The sequence below is a fragment of the Furipterus horrens genome, unplaced genomic scaffold (assembly GCF_987537825.1).
Source record: "Furipterus horrens unplaced genomic scaffold, mFurHor1.1.pri manual_scaffold_17, whole genome shotgun sequence".
Taxonomy (NCBI): domain Eukaryota; kingdom Metazoa; phylum Chordata; class Mammalia; order Chiroptera; family Furipteridae; genus Furipterus; species Furipterus horrens.
The window spans coordinates 63,897,408-63,918,529 of record NW_028327187.1 but is presented as its reverse complement, the minus strand read 5'-3'; the positions used below and the strand labels follow the sequence as shown (position 1 = coordinate 63,918,529).

General features: G+C 42.1%; 1 pseudogene; it reads right to left on the bottom strand.

The window, feature by feature from the left end:
• Nucleotides 1-1,223: 1,223 nt before the first annotated feature.
• LOC149991130 (Y-box-binding protein 1 pseudogene) lies at nt 1,224-2,310 on the bottom strand (annotated as a pseudogene).
• Nucleotides 2,311-21,122: the final 18,812 nt, after the last annotated feature.

The window sequence follows — 21,122 nt, the reverse complement described above, 5'->3', positions numbered from 1 at the left end:
GGTGTAACAACACCTGGTTTGCTCATTTCTTGTTAAAGGGGAAAATGTCAACTAAAAATAATGGTCTTTAAACACCACCATTAACAAAAACCAAGAGTTTTGAGAAAACAAATGTCTAAAAAAAATTTATTTTCTAAAGCATAACTGGAACAATGTAACCTGCCAAATTTATATATATATATTCAGTTTCCAAGAGACTGATATTGGCAAATTCTATATTGTTTTTTATTGGTAATTGCAAGAAACTCCAGAAAATGAATGAAGAGCAGATGACACTTCTGAGTCTGGGGCAGAGTTTTACTTAGCCATTTAACAAATATTTATTGAGCAAGCACTATGTGGCATGCTCTGTGTTAAGTACTAATGGCAATGGGACAGGAACCCTGCCATCATGGAATTTTCCATGCTAATAGCGAACTAAGGTATATTAGATATCAAAAAACCTCAGTTTCATTTCATGTTTTGTTCTGAATGACCTGCATATGCTATATAATATTGCAATGCCTTGGTTTCTCAATTTTAAAATATGGAAAACAATGTCTTTCTTGATGATTAAATATATGAATAATTTGAAATTGCCTCAAACTCTTGGAAAAAGCTCTTTATGGGAAAATGCTGGGATGTATTTTAGGAAATATTATAAATAAGTTATTTTTCTTTATCCTTCTTTCTTTCCCTGAGAAAATCAACAAATAAAACTTCTCCAATTTATAAGTCTATTTATCTTCATTTGAAGCTTTGGAATGTTTTTTTGTTTTTGATTTTGTTTGTTTTGTTTTACAGTTTGCTAATCTTCAGCCCTTATGTGTATGTTTAAATACATCATCATTGTGGAATTGCATATATATAATTTGTTTATTTTTCTTTGCTTCCAAGTTGCTCACCAATTGACTTTATTTTTCAAAAACAATTTATTTTATTTTTTATTTTTATTTTTTTTACACAAAGACAATTATTTAAGACCTTTATTAACAGGTGCTTGCAGTTTGTTGACTTTTTTGAAAAAATCAAGTTGTAAACTTTCATTACAAATTAAAAATGAGGTTCTTAAAAATCTCAACTTGACCAGATATGAAACGATTTAAAAACCTTTAAAGGTGTATTGAGAAAAATCAGGCTTTTTTTTTTTTTTTTAAACACGTTTGTCATTACCAAAAAGAGACGTCTTTAGATAAAAATAATAAAAACTCCATGCTGCACAGATAATGCAGATAGTTCTAGTCATCTGGTCAATGGGCAAAAAGCAAGCACTTAAGGTCTTCAGCTCCAATCTTTTGTTCATTTCTTATTGCTGGAATTTCATATTCATTTCTTCTTGTTAGATGACTAAACCGGATGATGGTAGAGATGGTAAGCCAGCATTTACGCAGCCCCGCCCTGCTCAACCTTGGGAGTGGACGAATTCTCAGCTGGTGGATCGGCTGCTTTTGTCTCTTTGCCATCTTGTGGTTTAGGGTTCTCTGGGCGTCTGCGTCGGTAATTGAAGTTGCGGCGGTACTGACGTTGAGGTGGCTGCTGACCTTGGGTCTCATCTCCTTGATTTTCTTTATCTTCTTCATTGCCGTCCTCTCTAGGCTGTCTTTGGCGAGGAGGGCCCCTTCGAAATTGTGGTCTGTAGCCCCGATACATATTCTGTCTCACTGGTCTACCTTATTCTCCCGCACCCTGGTTGTCAGCACCCTCCATCACTTCTCCCTGCACAGGAAGGTTGGAATATTGTGGTCAACACCCATAGGGTCTCCACATGTAGTAAGGTGGGAACCGTCGCCTGTGATAGGGTCGGCGCTGTTGGGCCTGGCCTTCAGGAGCGCTCTCCGATCCCTCATTCTTTTCCCCACTCTCGCTATTCTGGTAATTCTGCTGGTAATTGAGTGGAGGACCCCTGCGACGTGGATAGCGTCTATAATGGTTACGGTCTGCTGCATATTTACAGCCTTGCACTGGAACTCCACCAGGGCCTGTAACATTTGCTGCCTCCGCACCCCTTTCTCCTTCAACGACATCAAACTCCACAGTCTCTCCATCTCCTACACTGCGAAGGTACTTCCTGGGGTTATTCTTCTTTATGGCAGTCTGGTGTACAAATACATCTTCCTTGGTGTCATTCCTGTTGATGAAACCATATCCGTTTCTTACATTGAATCATTTTACTGTTCCCAAAACCTTCGTTGCGATGACCAATGTGAGGCTGCCCAGGCCGCCACTCCCTGCGCAGCTGCCCGTGGTGCCAGGCTTGGTGTCGGTAGCGCTGAGGGTGGGGGCAGCAGGAGGGGCGGCAGGCGGCTGCTGGGTCTTGGCCTCGCTGCTCATGGTTGTGGTGATGGTGACTGGGGCTGACTGCTGCAGCTGCAGCTCCTCCCGGGGTGTGATGGTAACTAGGCCGGTGGCGGCGGTGGGGCTGCTCAGGGCTCTCTGGGGTCCACTCTCTGCTCCTGCTACCAATCGAACTTCAAAAACAATTTAAATATGTATCTATCAACTGGTTAATTTAGGCAAGCAGTTTGTTGGCTCTATTTCCTCAACTGTTGTGTAATATTTATTGGATGCAAAAGAGAGAGAATTGTCTTGTGTCAGACAATGTGGGAAAGATTCTTTTCTCCAACAGTTGTGCCAGTGCACCTGAGATCCCACCAGCAACACATTTATTTCTCTGCACCTTGGCATCTCTTGGCTATTGTCTGCCAAGCCAGGTCCAACGGACTTCATTGATGATTTAGTGAAGAACACAAACTTGCATTTGGCTAAAACAAAGATAAAAGTCATCTTTTAAAATTTAAAGGAAGTCAGACATATGGTGATGAAAAACAAATTGACAGTGGGTGTTAGGCAAACAATGTACTATACAGATCATATATCATAGACATGTACATTTGAAACCCATATCTATGTTCTTATTAATCAATATCACCCCGATAACTTTAATAAAAATAAAATTTAATTTAAAGTTAGAACTAAATTGTACTTTACCAAAAATAAAGCTCTAAGAATTTAGTTCATTTATTCATGATTACTTTCAAATTCCTTATTGTGGTCTACATCCCGAACATACCTCCTTGTCTGACCTTAACTTGTATATTTTCTAGCTTGTTCATTGCACTTAAGCCATACTCTCTTTCTTTTCTAGACATACAAAGTTTGCTTCCTCTACAGTGTTTTTTTTTTTTTCTTTCTTTCTTTCTTTTTTTGCACATACTACTTTTTTCTTTTCCTGGCATGGCCTCATCTTCTCCCAACTGTCTTTCACTACTCTGCTTCTCTGCATGTTTTGCCATAAATTTAACACCTAGTTATCTTTCAGCTTCTCAGCTCAAACCTCATTTTCTCTGGGAGGACTTCCCTGATTTTCCAGATCAAGTCCTTATTTTAAACACATTCATTTATGAACTGGAAAAAAACGTGTAGCTGAAGCATATGGAACAAGAGTGGCAATGGTGCAAGTTGGGGCTGTCAAGGTAGGCAGGAGACACACTGAGCAGCGTTTTGCAGGTATAGATGAGAATTTAACTGGTAGGTTTTGCAGAGATCACTCTGGCTACTCTATGGATAATCTGCTTAAGTAGAGAAAAGAGGGAATACAAGGAAACAAGTTAGGAGGCTATTTGTAGTAGTCTAGGGAAGAAAAAAAAATGGTGGTTTGGATCAGACTGCTGACACTAGAGGTACAGAGAAGAAAGTGCTAGACAATTGACACTGAAATAAAGTCAATAAAAATTCTTAAAATATGAGATTTTCAGAGTGAAAGAAAAGGTGGTGTCCAAGTTGTACCTAGTCCTGGCTTATGTAATTAGATGGATAGTCAAAGACCAGCTTTTATGGGTACTTATATGTGTGGTAGAGGCACAGTGAAAGGTTGGTGAGGACAGCGGCAGGGTTGTGAGTTAGCTCCAGACCTTAGTTTTAAATTAAAGTTTATCAGTGGCTTAGTAGAGTGCTTTACTGTACTATTACAGTGTCATAATAATTATATCTTATGCTCATCGAATAACTACTTGTGCCAGGCACTGTTCTACATGTTTCACAAATATTAAGTCACTTAAGACATCAATGATAATGGTTATGATTCCACAATTATCATTATCATTATTGCAATATATAGTGCCTGTCTTTCCTGAGCAGAGTGAATATTTTTTAATGTATTTTATTGATTATATTGTTACAACAGTTCCAATTTTCTCCCCTTTACTCCCCTCCACCCAGCATCTCCCTCCCCCAGCAATCCCCCCCACAAGTCCATACCCCTGGTTCGTAAAAAATAACTATCCCCCCCCTCAGATATTAAGACCATTTGTAATCTTGTAAAGGACAATGGGCGAAGGTCTCAAGCTCCTCTAGCTGCTTCAAGCTGGACATGGTCATTGTCCTACCTACCCTTGGGTCCAGAAAACCCTAATAATAGTGGGGGTGTGGAGAGGAGGGTGGCCTTCCCACATGGGGAAGGATCGTGCAGACTCCAGGTCAGTTGGCTGTCTCCGGTCAACGGCGTGCTTGATTTAACAGGCTGGCATCCTTGTTATGTTCTGGGGGCAACAGATTTGGCAAAAAGGGTTAAAAGACATCATTCAATCCATAACTACTAGATGACAAAAAGCAGGGATTAATTTTTCAATGTTCCATATTAGGAGAAAGAAAAAAAAGAAAAAAGAAAAAAAGGGCTTCTTTGGAGTAAGGTGTGCTAGGCACATCTCACCTGTCCAAAACCCTTTTGCCCATTATATTTAGTTTGGGCTGAGGGAAATAGTTTAGGTTTTCCCCCTCTCAGACCTCCGGGCCTTTTCTGTCCAAACCATTAGTATAGAAAAGAGAAACCAGTTTTAAAGTGAAGCCCACAGACCACCCCATTCTTCACCAACCCAGCCATTTAGTTCAGCCAAACCGTTGAGTCTCAGGAGGCAGCGCTGCAGAGAGGATTAAGTGAGGCTTATGCATACAGACAATCACTCAGGTAATGCAATCATAGGCTTATGTCCTTTGAAAACAGAAAACACGTGTTAATTTATGTAACATAACCCACAAACAAGTCTCTAAATCTGTAAGACTGTCTCATTGGGAAGACATTCAGTTGCAAGGCACTTGACATTCTACTTGCCTGCAACTTGAATATCTTTGATGATATCACAGACATGGTTTAATTTTCAAGTGAAACCATATGTTAAATGAGAAGAAACTTTTAAGACGGTTAATTGCCCTATTTTATACTCTACTACTGATCATTGTGATTTTCCTTGAATAATGATTTTTCTCCCTAAGGTTACCCTCCTTGTCTTTAAAGGGACTACATTAAGTCAATTTTTAATTTATCCTGTTCATTTGCATAAACATAACAAGAGCAGCAAATGATCACTTGTGATCTTTAGTTCCTGAGCAGAGTGAATTAATGCAATCAATTTCTTCCTATCAAATTCTTCTTTTTATAGACTCTACCATGCAGGCAACTCCCATATAGTATAGGCATATTCTTCAGAAAGATTGCAGTGCAATTTTGTTGAGGACCCCCAACTCACAGAGATCCCCTGGTGTTGTGAATGAAATGAAGACTTTCCAGGCAGCTTTTGCAAGGGGAGAGAAGGCTGGCAAATGTCTGAGAGACAAGTATCTCGATTGCCTTCCTCCAAGGTCTTTTATTGAGTGCAGTAAGCTTAAGTGCATATAGCATGCAGATAAAGCTCATCAATCACTGTTAAACAGTGTTTATTACAGAAATCAGATATTGTTCAAGGACAACAATTGAAGGAACATTGAGATCTCCCTCAGGTCAGGGTGTGTTGGACACAAAGACTTCAGATTCAGATGACTACATAATAGGGAGTGTAAGTTCATTTTGAGTTAAAGTTAAAACCTCTACTGCTGGTATGATAAAACCATCAAGCAATGTAAAAGAACAAGGCAAGCTTCAAAGGACATGAAACATTTTCTCATGGCCTGATTCTCACTGGGGCCCACTGGCTATAGCATTGAGGCACATATGCACCAGTTTTCCTGGTTTTCCTGTCAGGTCTTACAGGCTTTGTTTCCTTCTCCTGGCCTGTGCAGGGCTCCAAGTCTCAATACTTTCCCAGGGGGACCCTGCTGTCTTTTGTTTGATATCACCATGACAGTGATTAAACAATGAGACCTGCCACCTCATTCTTGTGAATGTGGTCCCACAGGAACAATTTGCAGATACATCTCAAAACACACAATATTATAATAATAAGTAGGAATCCAGAAGCTTCCATTACACATACTCTTAGGTTAAGTCCATCAAACCAAGTTTTTGGGTTCAGCCATTGGAGTTTGTCATTCAAAGTCTGGAAAACACTTTGCTCAGTCAATTTTTTAATGTTCTAAAGTTGTCATTGTAACTCCAACTGCAGTTGATCAACCTCACCTTTCAAGTTGATGGAAAACACCCCTTGCAAGCGGTGGCATATTTCTTCCCAGGAATGTTGGCTGGCATTCCACTTTAGGGGAGTAATGCACAGCTTGGAATAGGTTGGATTACAGGTAAATGGTCAGAAACAGGCAGTACCTTCAGGGACCCATAGCCAATGGTGTCCTTCTTCTAAGGGTCCATTAGGAGGAAGCTAAGTTCCCCCAGTTCATTTAGTGTCATTGTTGGAAAGTGGGGGTTCCATATTCTACCAGGTACAAAGCTTAAACACCAGTGGATCAAGGATACAGCTCTAATACACATGGTAATTCTCTGAAGAGGCCATTCTGGAACCACCAAGACACAACAACATAGTGAGAATGAAAACAATCTTGGTATAATCAGCTGATATCACTGAAATATATGCTAGAAATCCATTTTCTGTGATGTCAATGACCCCATTATCTGCCTTAACTTTCTCGGCCCTCGTGTTAAGGGCCTTCAAATCCCCCCATGTTACACCATGGGGCTTAAATGCGGCTTCAGGGCCCGTTGGCTGGTCCTCCTTCCTCCATCAGTGGATTCTGGTCATCTGACGTCTGTCTGTCAGCACCACCTCCACTAGCTGGTTGGTCATCTCCTCCAGTTTCCAGATCCTGTCGCTTTGTGTTATCCACATGCAATAGTGTAGCTTGTTGGGCTTTGGTATAGTTTTAATCGTTTGGCTGGGATCCACAAAGGTCCTGTGGGGGACAGAACACAAGTATATCCTCTTCCCCATGTTATCAGTTTAAATGGTCCTTCCCATTTTCCATTTCCAGTTGGGTCCTTGTATAGGACTGGAGCATGGGGACCATTCTTGTCCTTTTTGGCAAAACGTCTTTCAATGGGGGTTTGTAAGGAATCATCAGAATTTTAAAAATTATAGGTATATATAGCCATCATTAATAAATTTTTTGGCGAGGACTCCTGGCTCCCCCTTTTTTGCTTATTAAGGAGAGTCTTAAAAGTATGATGAGCTTGCTTGTCAATTGCTTAGCCAGTAGGGTTATACGGTACTCTAGTTTTATGTTAAATTTTCCAATTTTGTAAAAAAGATTGAACAGATCTAGCAATATATCCTGGACCATTATCAGTCTTAATTTGATTGAGACACCCTAGAAAACTAAAAGCCTCTAGCCAATGGATTTTGATATGCCGTGCTGACTTGCTGGTGATGGGAGAAGCATGAAGAGCACCCGAGTATCTATGGAAACATGGATATACTTTAGTTCTCCAAATGGTGAATAGTGAGTTACATTTGTTCGCCAGATGGAACATGATTCAAGGCCATGAGGGTTAGTACCCTGGGATGGCAAGGACTTGCCAATGGACCGGCAGTCAGGACATTGCCACACAATTTTTTTGCCTGGGATTTGCTGATATAGACATGCTTTCTTATGGCCTGACTGTTCTGATGAAAAAAATTATGCGAGTCAGCTGCTTGCTGGAAGCTATCAATAACCCTGACTAAAACATCGGCCTTGGCATTGCCCTCAGCCATAGATCCAGGCAAACCAGAGTGAGAGCAGATATGGGTTACTAACAGGGGATGAGTCCTTTTGTCTATAAGACTTTGAAGGGTAACAAAGAGTGAAAGCAATTGAGGATCAATACTAGTTTTTAGAAAGGCCTGATCAATATTAAGAACAGTATAACCAGAACCACAAACAAGATTGAGAGTTTCTGAGGACCAATGCTGGAATGCTAAAATAGCTCCAGAAATTCTCAATCACTGGGTTGAAGAATGTCCTTTTGAGACAACATTGTCCCATTTGCCACCTTTCTGCCAGGTGATGGCAGCCTTACCAGTTTTTCCAGATCTGTCAACGAACACAGTGCGAGCTCTCTCAATGGGTGATTGGCTATACTTACCCTTCAACCTATGTTAAGCATGGGGATATTTTTGCAAAAGTTTGTCTGGGGGGAGGTGCATCTTGATCCTCCCAACATAATCTACTTAGGCACATTGAATATCAGAATATTGAGAAAACAATTGATGTAGGTATAATTGGGTAAGGAAGAGGTGAATGATTGTCAGATCATGACCAAAAAGTTGGACCGAGCACTCTCGCCCATTAATAATAAGAGCATATAGGGAACTGACATAGGCGGTGATAGTTCACTTGGGTTGATGAGATAAGAACAACTATTCCATCATATCCAAGGAACAAAGCAATTGGCTGATCAAGCCAGTCCTCATATCAAAGATTTGAAAATAGATGAGTCGGACTGGCATTGAAGGGTCAATTCTAGACAATTGTCGGTGCGGAAGTGTTTGCCCACCATCTCAAGTTCTTTAAGGGCCAGAGGGGGTAGAGTCTGGGCAGAGTTAAGGTTGGAATCCCCTTTAAGATAATCAAACAGATGACAGAGCTGGTGGGTGCTAATTCCTAGACTGGAACGAACCCAATTAATGCAGCCAAGCAGCTTTTGAAAGGAATTGAGAGTTAAAGACTGTGGAAGCCTCAGTTCTAGAGCTTGTGGCCTATAGTATGCAAAAAGAAGACATAGCCTAAGTATTTCCATGCCTTGCAATGCTGGACCTTGTCAGGAGAAATAACTAGTCCAGTCACGGACACATTATGCTGCAAGCAAGTATAAGCCTGGGCCAAAGTCTATTCTGTTGGGGAGGTGAGCAGGATGTCATTGATATAGTGATAAAGTATAATATCACTAAATTGCTGTAGAATAAGTTGCAGGACTTGATGAACATAATGCTGACAGTGAGATTATTAAGCATGCCCTGTGGGAGTGCTTTCCACTGATAACACTGAAGAGGTTGAGAGTTATTAAGAACCGGGACAGAAAAGGCAAACTTTCCCCTATCCTTCTCCACAAGGGAGATACTAAAGAAGCAATCCTTCATATTAATGACTATTAGAGGTCAATCCTTAGGGATACAGGCAGGATTAGGAACACCTGGTTGAAGTGCCCCCATCAGCTGCAAAATTTCATTAATCTTTCTAAGATTCTGAATTATTCTCCACTTCCCTAATTTCTTGGGGACCACAAAAACTGAGGTATCTTATGAACTGCTGGAAGGCTCCATTTGATCGGCATTGAGCTGTTCCTGGACCAACTTCTTTCTTTCTTTTTTTGTTAATTAAAAAACTTTTTTAAATATGCTTCATTGATTGTGCTGTTACAGTTGTTCCAATTTCTTTTCCCTTAGTTCCCTTACACCCAGTGACACCTCTCCCTCCAGTTTTTCCCCCCACTTAGTCCATACCCACTGGTTGTGAATATAATTCTTTTCAACATCTTCCTGTATACTCCACTCCCTCCTATTATGCTTATTCATTCCTGTACCATCTCCCTCCCTTTCCCACCTTCCCCCTCCCTGCTGACCTCTTCCCATAATGTTACCCATACCTATAATTATTTTCCCACTTTTGTTGCCTACTTAGTTTGCCTTTGGTTCAGTTCCCTAGCTTCTGTTGTTGGTTGTTGTGATACAGTTTTCACTTTAACATTCATAGTTTTGACCCTCTTTCTTTGAAACAAGTCCCTTTAACATTTCATATAACAGTGGTTTGGATCTGATGAACTCCTTCAGTTTTACTTTGTCCTGGAAGCACTTTCTCTGCCCTTCTGTTCTGAATGACAGCTTCATTGAATAGAATAGTCATGGCTGTAGGTTTTTGATTTTCATTACTTTGAATACTTCTTGCCAGTTCCTTATTGCCTGCAGAGTCCCTTTTGAGAAATCAGCTGATAGTCTTATTGGCACCCCCTTTATATGAGATTCTCTTCTTCTCTCTTACTGCTTTTAAGATTCTCTGTTTAGCCTTAATTTTTTTTTTAATTTTTTTTTTTTGGTTTTTCAATTACAGTTGTCCCCTTTTCCCCCAATTTCTCTCCCCCACCCAACCCACCCCCTCTCCCGCAATCATATCCCTCCCCGTTGTCCATGTCCATGAGTCTTTCATACAGGCTCTTTAATTAAACCCTTCCCTTACTTATCCCCCTTCTCTCCCTCTCCCCTCCCCCCTATTGACTGCTATTCTGCTCTTTGTTCTATTTAGTTCCTTTGTTTGTGTTGTTCTTTAGTTTCCTGTATTAGGTGATATCATATGGTATTTTTCTTTCTTTGCCTGGCTTATTTCACTAAGCATAATTCTCTCTAGTTCCATTCATGTTGTTGCAAATGGCAGGAGTTCCTTCTTTCTTTCTGCTACATAGTATTCCATTGTGTAAATGTACCACAGTTTTTTGATCCACTCATCTACAGATGGGCACTTAGGTTGTTTCCAGCACTTAGCTATTGTAAACAGTGCTGCAATGAACATAGGAGTGCATAAGTTCTTTTGAATTGGGGTTTCAAGATTCTTCGGGTATAATCCTAGTAGTGGAGTCGCTGGTTCAAAAGGCAGTTCCATTTTTAATCTTTTGAGGTAATTCCATACTGTTCTCCATAGTGGCTGCACCAGTCTGCATTCCCACCAACAGTGCAGTAGGGTTCCCGTTTCTCCACATCCTCGCCAGCACTTGTTGCTTGTTGATTTGTTGATGATGGCCATTCTGACTGGTGTAAAATGGTATCTCATTGTGGTTTTTATTTGCATCTCCCTGATGGCTAATGATGTTGAGCATTTTTTCATGTGTCTATGGGCCTTCTGTATGTCCTCTTCGGAGAAGTGTTTGTTCAGGTCCCTTGCCCATTTTTTAATTGGGTTGTTTGTTTCCTTGATGCTGAGTCGTATCAGCTCTTTATATATTTTGGAAATCAGTCCCCTGTCTGTGATGTCATTGGCAAATATGTTTTCCCATATGGTTGGTTTCCTTTTCATCTTGCTGATGTTTTCTTTTGCTGAGCAGAAACTCTTCAGTTTGATGTAATCCCATTTATTTATTTTTTCCTTTATTTCTCTTGCTTTAGGAGATGTATCCGTGAAGAGATTGTTACGTGAGATATCTGATATTTTCTTGCCTATGTTTTCCTCTAGGACTTTTATGGTGTCACGGCTTACATTTAAGTCTTTGATCCATCTTGAGTTTATTCTCGTGTGTGGTGTTAGTTGGTGGTCTAGTTTCATTTTTTTGCAGGTCCCTATCCAGTTCTCCCAGCACCATTTGTTAAAGAGGCTCTTCTCACTCCATTTTATGTTCCTTCCTCCTTTATCAAAGATTAGTTGACCATAGAGGCCTGGGTTTATTTCTGGACTCTCTATTCTGTTCCACTGATCTATATGTCTGTTCTTATGCCAGTACCATACTGTTTTGATTACAGTGGCTTTGTAGCATTGTTTGATATCTGGTGTTGTGATTCCTCCTGCTGTGTTCTTCTGTCTCAAGATTGCTTTTGCTATTCGGGGTCTTTTTTGGTTCCATATGAATTTATGGAGTATTTGTTCTAGGTCTGTGAAATATGTCATTGGTATTTTAATAGGGATTGCATTGAATTTGTAAATTGCTTTGGGTAGTATGGCCATTTTGATGATGTTGATTCTTCCCATCCAAGAACATGGTATTTGCTTCCATTTATTTGTTTCTTCCTTAATTTCTTTCTTCAATGTTATGTAATTTTCAGAGTACAGGTCTTTTATCTCTTTGGTTAAGTTTACTCCTAGGTACTTTATTTTTCTTGTTGCTATAGTAAATGGTATTTTCTTTTTTGTCTCTGTCTCTGCTATTTTATCGTTGGTGTACAGAAATGCCTTAGATTTCTGTATATTTATTTTGTACCCTGCGGTTTTGCCAAATTCACTTATTATATTGAGTAGTCTTTTAGTGGAGTTTATAGGGTTTTCTAGGTATACTATCATGTCATCTGCATATAATGAAAGTTTCACTTCCTCTTTCCCAATTTGGATGCCTTTTATTTCTTTTTCTTGTCTGATTGCTGTGGCTAGGACTTCCAACACTATGTTGAAAAGGAGTGGAGAGAGTGGACAACCTTGTCTAGTTCCTGAGTTCAGGGGGAATGCTTTCAGTTTTTGTCCATTGAGTATGATGTTGGCCTCAGGCTTCTCACATATAGCCTTTATTATGTTAAGATATGCTCCCTTTATTCCCATTTTGCTGAGTGTTTTCATCATAAATGGGTGTTGTACTTTATCAAATGCTTTTTCTGCATCTATTGATATGATCATGTGATTTTTGTCTTTCATTCTGTTTAGGTGATGTATTATATTTATTGATTTGCGAATATTAAACCATCCTTGCATCCCTGGAATGAAGTCCACTTGATCATGATGTATGATCTTTTTGATGTATTGCTGGATCCTGTTTGCCAATATTTTATTGAGGATTTTAGCATCGATGTTCATCAGTGATATTGGCCTGTAGTTTTCTTTCTTTGTTTTGTCTTGATCTGGTTTGGGGATTAGGATAATACTGGCTTCATAGAAAGAGTTTGGGATTTTCCCCTCTTTTTGGATTTTTTGGAACAGTTTGAGGAGGATAGGAGTTAGTTCTTCCCTGAATGTTTTGCAGAATTCGCCTGTGAAGCCATCCGGTCCAGGGCTTTTGTGTGCCGGGAGATTTTGGATTACTGTTTCAATTTCCTTTTTTGTTATTGATTTGTTGAGACTTTCCACTTCTTCTTGATTTAGTTTTGGAAGGTTGTATGTTTCTAGAAATTTGTCCATTTCTTCTAGATTGTCAAATTTCTTGTCATACAGTTGTCTGAAGTAATTTCTAACTATCATTTGTATTTCTGAGGTATCAGTCGTGATTTCTCCTCTTTCATTTCTGATTTTGTTTATTTGTGTCTTCTCTCTTTTTTTCTTGATTAGACTGGCTAGGGGCTTGTCGATTTTGTTGATTTTTTCAAAGAACCAGCTCCTAGTTTTGTTGATCTTTTGGATTGTTTGTTTAGTCTCTATGTCATTTAGTTCTGCTCTGATCTTGATGATTTCATTCCTTCTTCTTGCCCTAGGCTTTGTTTGTTGTTGTTGTTCTAGTTCTTGTAGCATTGTGGTTAGGTTTTTTATTTGAGATTCTTCTAGCCTTTTCAGATATGCCTGTATTGCTATAAACTTCCCTCTCAGGACTGCTTTTGCTGTGTCCCATAGGTTTTGGGTTGTTGTGTGCTCATTATCATTAGTTTCTAGAAATTTCTTGATTTCTTCTTTGATGTCATTGTTAACCCATTCATTATTTAATAGCATGTTATTCAATCTCCATGAGTTTGTGTGTCTTTGATTTTTTTCTCTGAGGTTGATTTCTTGTTTCAGGGCATTGTGATCTGAAAAGATGCTTGATATGATTTCAATTTTCTTGAATTTGTTGAGGCTTGTTTTGTGACCTATCATGTGGTCTATCTTTGAAAATGTCCCATGTGCACCTGAAAAGAATGTATATTTTGCTTCTTTGGGGTGAAAAGTTCTATATATATCAGTTAGATCTATGTGGTTTAGTGTGTTGTTCAATGCCTGTATATCCTTGGTGTTTCTTTGTTTTGATGATCTGTCTATTGTTGATAATGGAGTGTTGAAGTCCCCTACTATGAGTGTGTTGTTGTTGATATCCTTTTTGTGGTCTTCTAGTATTTGCTTTATGTATTTGGGTGCTCCTATGTTGGGTGCATATATGTTTATCAAAGTCATATCTTCTTGATGGATTGTTCCTTTAAGTATTATGAAGTGTCCTTCTTTGTCTCTTTTTATTGTCCTTGCTTTGAAATCCATTTTGTCTGATATGAGAACTGCTACCCCGGCTTTTTTTTCCGGTCCATTTGCTTGGAATGTTTTTTTATATCCCTTTACTTTCAGTCTGTGTAAATCTTTTGTTTTGAGGTGTGTTTCTTGTAGACAGCAAATATGTGGGTCCTGTTTTCTTATCCATTCCGTTACCCTATGTCTTTTAATTGGAGCATTTAATCCATTTACATTTAACCTTATTATTGACGTGTATTTATTCATTTCCCTTTGTACCTCTGTTCCTCTCCTCTCTTGTTTTTTTCTTCTTTTTTTCTAAGAACAGTCCCTTTAGCATCTCTTGCAATGCTGGTTTGGTGGAGATGTATTCTTTCAGTCTTCCTTTGTCTGAGAAACTCCTTATTTCACCTTCTATTTTGAATGAGAGCCTTGCTGGGTAGAGTATTCTTGGTTGTAGGCCTTTGTTTTTCATTGCTTGAAATATTTTTGACCATTCCCTTCTGGCTTGTAATGTTTCTGTTGAGAAATCAGTTGATAGCCTTATCGGAGCTCCCTTGTATGTTATTTGCTGCTTTTCTCTTGCTGCTTTTAGGATTCTCTCTTTGTCTTGGAATGTTGCCATTTTAACTATGATGTGCCTTGGAGTGGGTTTTTGGGGGTTCCTCTTGATTGGAACTCTCAGTGCTTCTTGGACTTGCATAGCTTTTCCTCTCATCAGGTTCGGAAAATTTTCTGTCACTATTTCTCCTATCAGATTTTCAATTCCATGTTCCTTTTCTTCTCCCTCTCGTATTCCGATGATCCTTAAATTATTTTTCCTAATGCTATCCTGTAATTCCCTTACATCTTGTTCATATTTTTTCAATCGTTTTTCATTTTGCTGTATTGTCTGGGAGTTTTTCTCTACATTATCTTCTAACTCACTAATCCGATCCTCTGCTTCGTTAAGTCTGCTTTTGACTGATTCTACTGTGTTTTTCAGTTCAGAGATTGTATTCTTAAGTTCTTCCTGGTTCCTGTTAACAATTTCTATGTCTTTTTTTATGCTGGTGTAGTTCTCTGCCAGTTCCCTGTAATTTTCTTGGAGCTGCTGGTAACTTCCTTGAAGGTTGTCATAGTTGATTTTAAGGATGTCGAGTATATTGAGCTTCTTTACCACCATTGTTTTGAATTCCATGTCTGACATTTGGGCTATGTCTATTTCGTCTATCTCTCTTTCTGAGGATTCCTCTTTTCTTTTCATTGAGGGGTTATTTTTGCGTCTTACCATGTTGGATTCTTTTTGTTTTTATTTATTTATTTATTTATTTATGTTTTGGGGGGTAGTCTGCTTTGACTTCCCTCCTTTGTGGTGTAATATTCTTTATCGAAGGTCTGGGAGTTTCAGTGGTGCAGTCTCTTTGATATCCTGAGCCTGATGGTCTTGAGTTACCCTTTATGTCGTTTGTTTATGCTGTTCGGTTATATTTCAGATGTTCTTTGATAGGATCTTCCTTCTGGCTACTTGGTTGAGAGTCACTCTATCTGCTTTGTCTTGAGTTCTTTTGTGGATATGCTGTTAAAGACATAAACACACAGCCCAGGCAGGAGACCCACACCCTCGGAAAGTATCCCCCACTCTATCCTGCTATCGTTAGCCAACTAACCCGTATTAATATAAATGTAAAGAGATTTGAGCTTTTGTACTATAAGAAGAATAGATGAGTTGTTTTGGGGGAGGAAAAATATAATTTTTGATAGAGGGGTTGATAGATTAATAATAGTTGAGACTGTGCAAGCCAGTTAGTAATATTTACATTGTATGTTAATAAAAATAGAAGAAAAGGATAGAAAAATACATAGTATAGTAAGAAAGTGGGATTGTATTGTATTTGGGTTTATATAGTAATTATATTATATTATTTAGAGTGATAGGGGGGCTAAGCTAGACACACAAATGAATAAACCACGATTAAAGAGAAAGGATGAGAAGGAGAGGTTATATGCAACACGTTAGAGATAAAGTTTGTTATTATTGGAAGAGGTGAAGGAAAAACACCTCCCCAAAAAATCCCCAAGAAAATAGAAGAAAGAAAAGAAGAGAGAAAGAGAAGAAAATAAAATAATTACCACAACCCTCCCCCAAAAAAACCCCAAAAGGGAAGAAAGAAAGGAACAAAGAAAGATAGAAAAGAAAGAATAAAGAAGAAAGAAAGAAAGAAAAAAGAGAGAAAAAAATTAAAAATATATATATATATATACCCCCCCAAAACCCCCCAAAAAAACCTCAGGAAAAGAATAAAGAAAGAAGGAAAGAAAAGAAATAATTAAGAAGAAAGAAAGAACAAGGGAGAAAAAATTTGGGAGAAAAAATTTGGAAAAAAAAATAAATAAATAAAAAAAGCGATGTTTTTACTCCATTTTAGCCTTGGTGTGTTGCCTTCTTTTTCTGGGTCTGCAGCTGGTCTAGTGTGGCAGGTCAGAGGTTCTTGTTTTTTGCAGGACTGGTGTGCGCCCCCGGTTGCCGCTATGGTGCGCGCCCGCGGTTGCCGGCACGGCGCGCTCCCTTGCTGCTTGCTGGAGCCAGTTGAGGTGCTCTTGCGCGCAAGCCCCTGCGCGCTCGGGCGGCCCGAGAGTTTGCCCCGCGGTTGGAGCCCACTGCCGCCGGGCCACGGTGGTTCCCCGTTCGCGCCGAGGTGTCCCTGTCCACGCGGGCGGCCCGAGCTCTTTCCCCGGGATTGGCTCCTGCTTTCGCTGGGCCGCGGCGGTTCCCCGTTCGCACCGAGGTGTCCCTGCCCCGCGCGGGCGGCCCAAGAGCTTTCACCGGGATTGGCGCCCACTGACCCCGGGCTGAGGTGCTTTCGCGCTCGCGCGCCGCCCTGTGCCCTCAGTCCCGCTGAGCCGAGCTCCGGGAGTTGGTCTCTCGCCTCTTAGGGCAGGGCCAGGGACACTTGTGCTCAGTGGAATCGAGCGTCTGTGGGTCGCCGCCTCCCGCTGTTCCCGTGCTGCAGCTGCCCGCCTTCCCTCACCCGTCTGGGCGGGCACAAACAGAGCCTGTGCTAGTGGTCTGCTTTCCGGCCTGGGGCCCTGCGCCCACGGGAGCTGTCTAGGGGTGTCTGTGCACAGTCCTCTGCGTGTTCAGTGGGCCCTCCCTGTGCCCGTTGGGGCACTGATCTTATGTCCATTGGGGAGTGTCCGAGGGACGCCTGGACTCACGGCCCCGCGCACCTGGGCCAGTGAATGAGAGCACTTCCCTATGTGCGCCCCCGCGACCCAATGGTAGGGTTGAGGAGTGGATGAGCGGGCCTCTGCGCCTGGGCTCCTCCAGAACGGCCTACCCCCCCCAAACTTTCCTCCCGTCTCCACCGTCCACTAGAGAAAAATATAAAGGAGAATTATGTTCTCACTTGCCCGGCAGCACGCTGTCTCCTGTCCTTCAGCGCCAATGCCACTTGGTCGAGTCCCGTCTCTGCCAGCGGGCAGAGATCCGCTCTCCGCCTGACTCCTCTCTGGGGTAGCCTGTGGTCGCCAAAAATCCTTTGTGTGCTTCCCGCCACAGCTCGGGCAGCCGCCCCAGTCAGGAATCCCGTTTCGTGCCCTTTTTCTCCGCTATCCTTGCTAAACAGGTTGTTCCCAGATGGATTTTCTCTAATCCAGCATTGCCTTGGCTCAACTCCCGCCAATGTCCAGCTGCTCACTGAGATGTTCTGTCTGCAATTAGACCAAACTGCAGACGGGTCTCCGGAGCCTAAAACCGCAACCTCTCCTCACTCCTCCGCCATCTTACCTCCTTCATTTTTTGACATTTTGATTATAATGTGTCTTGGTGTGGTTCTCCCTGGGTTCAGTTTTTTTTTTTGAACTCTCTGTGCTTCCTGGACCTGTAAGTCTATTTCTGTCCCCAAGTTAGAGAAGTTCTGCTTCTTTATTTTTTCACATAATTTTTTCATTTCTAGTTCTTCTTCTTCACCTTCTGGCAACCCTATGATTCGGATGTTGGCCCACTTATAGCTTTCCCATAGGTTTCTGAGCCTCTCCTCATTTTCCTCACTTTTTGTTTCCTCTTTCTGCACTGTCTGACTGTTTGTTCTTTCCCTATGTTCTGATTTGTTGACTTGATCCATGGTTTTCTTGCCCTCACCACTAGTTTTGTATGTGTTTTTGTTCATTTCAGCAGAACTAGCCTTCATTCCTTCCCCATATTGTTTAAGATCTGCTGTTAGGTCTGTAAGCATTTTCATAACCAAAGCTCTGAACTGAGCCTCAGAAAGATTATTTATCTGCTGGTCTGTTATATTAGATATTTGCTGTCTGGTCAGCTGTGTCACCAGGATCTCTATCATGATCTGTGCCATCTTGACTATTTTGTGTTTACCTTTGCTTCCTGGGTGGGGCTGTCACACCTCCTACACTACAGGGGGCAGAGCCCCATGCACTTGTCACAACCAGGCAACCTTCTCACCACACTGTGGTGTTTTCTGCAGGGGTGGGGGTCCAAGATATATTCCTGCTGTTCACTCTCCGCTGAGAGACCAGGAGCCTCCTCCTCCATCCCCACACCCTCTGATGCTCACAGTTCAAGGCAAGGGAGGTCTGCCTTCCCCAGCTTTGGAATCACAAGCTGATGGGTCTGGCCTGCAGCCGGGGGTGGTCCCCAGGCACTTCTCACCTCCCCTTAAATACAGGTGTCTGTGCTTGTTGCTGTCCCACTGCCATTGCCGCTGCTGTCACCAAGAGCACAGCTTGACACCTCCACCCCGGCTTTGCCCCTCCTATCCGTCCGGACGAGCACCATTTTTTTATAACTTCATACATTGGACTTCTATTTATTCTGGAACTTCTGGTTACTTCTGGTTTTGTGGTAGTTGTATTCCTTCTTAGTTGTGGAGGGAGATGGAACGTGTTGGTCTAGGCCTCCATCTGGGCTGGAAGTCTCCTGTGTGAGTTTGCCTCTGTGTCTCAGAGCTGTCACTTCTGTTACATTGTAAGGGACATAGCCTTAGGGATTCGTCAGTATAGGGCAACCTGTTTCACCACGTTGCGTCGCTGTATGTGGGAGGAGGGGTCTGAGAAGGCACAGTGTCACCTGCTCAGCACTGGCCCCCCTTCCAGGCACCTCTCCCACTTCCATATGGGACTGCTGCCTCTCCAGCTGCTGCCCCGACCATTGCCCCCAAAGTGGATGGGTCTGCGGATGTTCCAGGTCTGTGGGGGCTCTTCAAACAAGCAGACTCCATTGAGAGACTGGCAGTCTCCACCCCTGCCCCAACCCCCACTGGTCCGCACAGTCAGAAGTAATGAGGCCTGGCCTTCCCTGGTGCTGGGACCGCGAGCCCCGTAGTCCATTGAGGAGCTGGGAATGCTCCCCAGGCATCCCTCCTGACCTTCCAAAACATGTGACTGTGCTTTCCGCTGGCCCGCCGCCACCACCATTGCCACCACCACACCACATCCTCTCTGCTCCGGTTCTGCTCCCTCCACTTGTCTGGATGAGTATCTCTTCCTCACATTCCTGTCTGTTGGACCTCCATGCAGCCCGACCCTCTGGAACCTCTGGTTGTCTTCAGTTCTGAGGCAGCTGCACTCCTTCCCAGCCACGGAGGAAGATGCAGTGTGTCCGTCCACTTCTCCATCCTGGCCGGAAGCCCCTGGACCAGTTTCTTAAGGTGGTTGAGCCTCTCCCCTTTCAGCGGCCACTGATCAAACCAAACCAGTGTGCTGGACAACCAGGTAAGGGATAGAGGAGAGGTACAAACAATGGTCACTAGGGAAAAGGTGGTAGGGTGATCTCCATTCCTCACTGGGTTAAGAGGTCCTGCCCCCAAATATTTAGAGGGGCTGGAAGAAAATAGAGATGTATTCATCCCTCTTTCTCCTCTGGACCACAACATTAGAGAGCCCAGAGTCTTCAGAGAGGCTGTGAAGCCCCTCCAATTCCCTGGATAGTAATATCAGCTTCGATAAGGGGCCAATCATGTGGCCAATTCTGGTAGGAAATAATGGAAATATCAGTTCCAGTATCCAGCAATCCATGGAAGTCCTGGCCTCTAATGGAGACCTTTAAGATGGGTTTATTAAGTTCAATGGAGGCTGTCCAAAACAATGACTGATCATTAGTGCTTCTGAAGCCTCCATCCCCTTTCTCTGTCTCTTGAATATTGGGAACAAAATAAGGGAGTAGAAGTTGAGCAATTCTTGTCTTAGATGGTATAACATGGTAGCTAGTAGTAAACAGCATAACTTGAATTTCTCCCTGAAAGTCCGAGTCTATAACCTCAGGTTGAACTATGACACCCTGACAAATAAAACTAGATCTTCCAATTATTAGATCAACCATCCCTTTGAGTAAAGTTCCCCACACTCCTATGGGGGCCTTAACAATTGTCCCGTGTTCTTTTAGGGTGAGCTGTCTGGTGGTGACTAGGTCCAGTCTTGCGCTCTCTCTTGTGGCAGCACAGAGGTCGGTAATGCAACACTTCCTGGTTCCACAGCAATTGCTGATTGTTCCTGCCTTCTGGGCCCCTGTTTGGGTTTGGGGTGTGGGTGCTTGCACCCCCCCTTCACGTTTCCCTTAGGAGGGAGAAGCTTGCCATCCTTGTTACAGTTAGATCAGCATTGATTAGACCAGGGCTTCCCTTTGTAACAATGAGGGCATACCTTACGCAGGGGGCCACGGTTATTCTCCCTTCTCCTTGCTGCAACATTCCTTCTGTGTATGGTCGAGCTTCCCACAATTAAAACACTTGATGTTGCCTCGAAGAGCAGTGGCAACTGTAGCCGTGGTAGCAGAGGCAGCAAGACTGGCCCTATGCTCCATCGTTCCTATGTCCTGACAAGCCTTAACAAATTGACTAATCAGTGTCTGTCAGCCGGATAGAGTTAAGAGCTGATTGGCAGTCCCAGTTGGCATTGTCATAGACCAATCAGGAGTAAAGCCATAGCTGCCTCTTCACTCTCAGTCTGTTTTTACATGGCTTCCTGGAGTCGGTCAACAAAATTTAAATAAAGTTCAGTAGCTCCTTGACAAATGTTAGCGAAGGAGCCTGTAGCCTTAGTCCTGGTGTCTGGAACAAGTTTAAATATTCTGAGAGCCACAAGTGAACTTTTAGCAAACACCAGTGGGTTCACCTTAGCCTGTTCCTCGGGGCCTT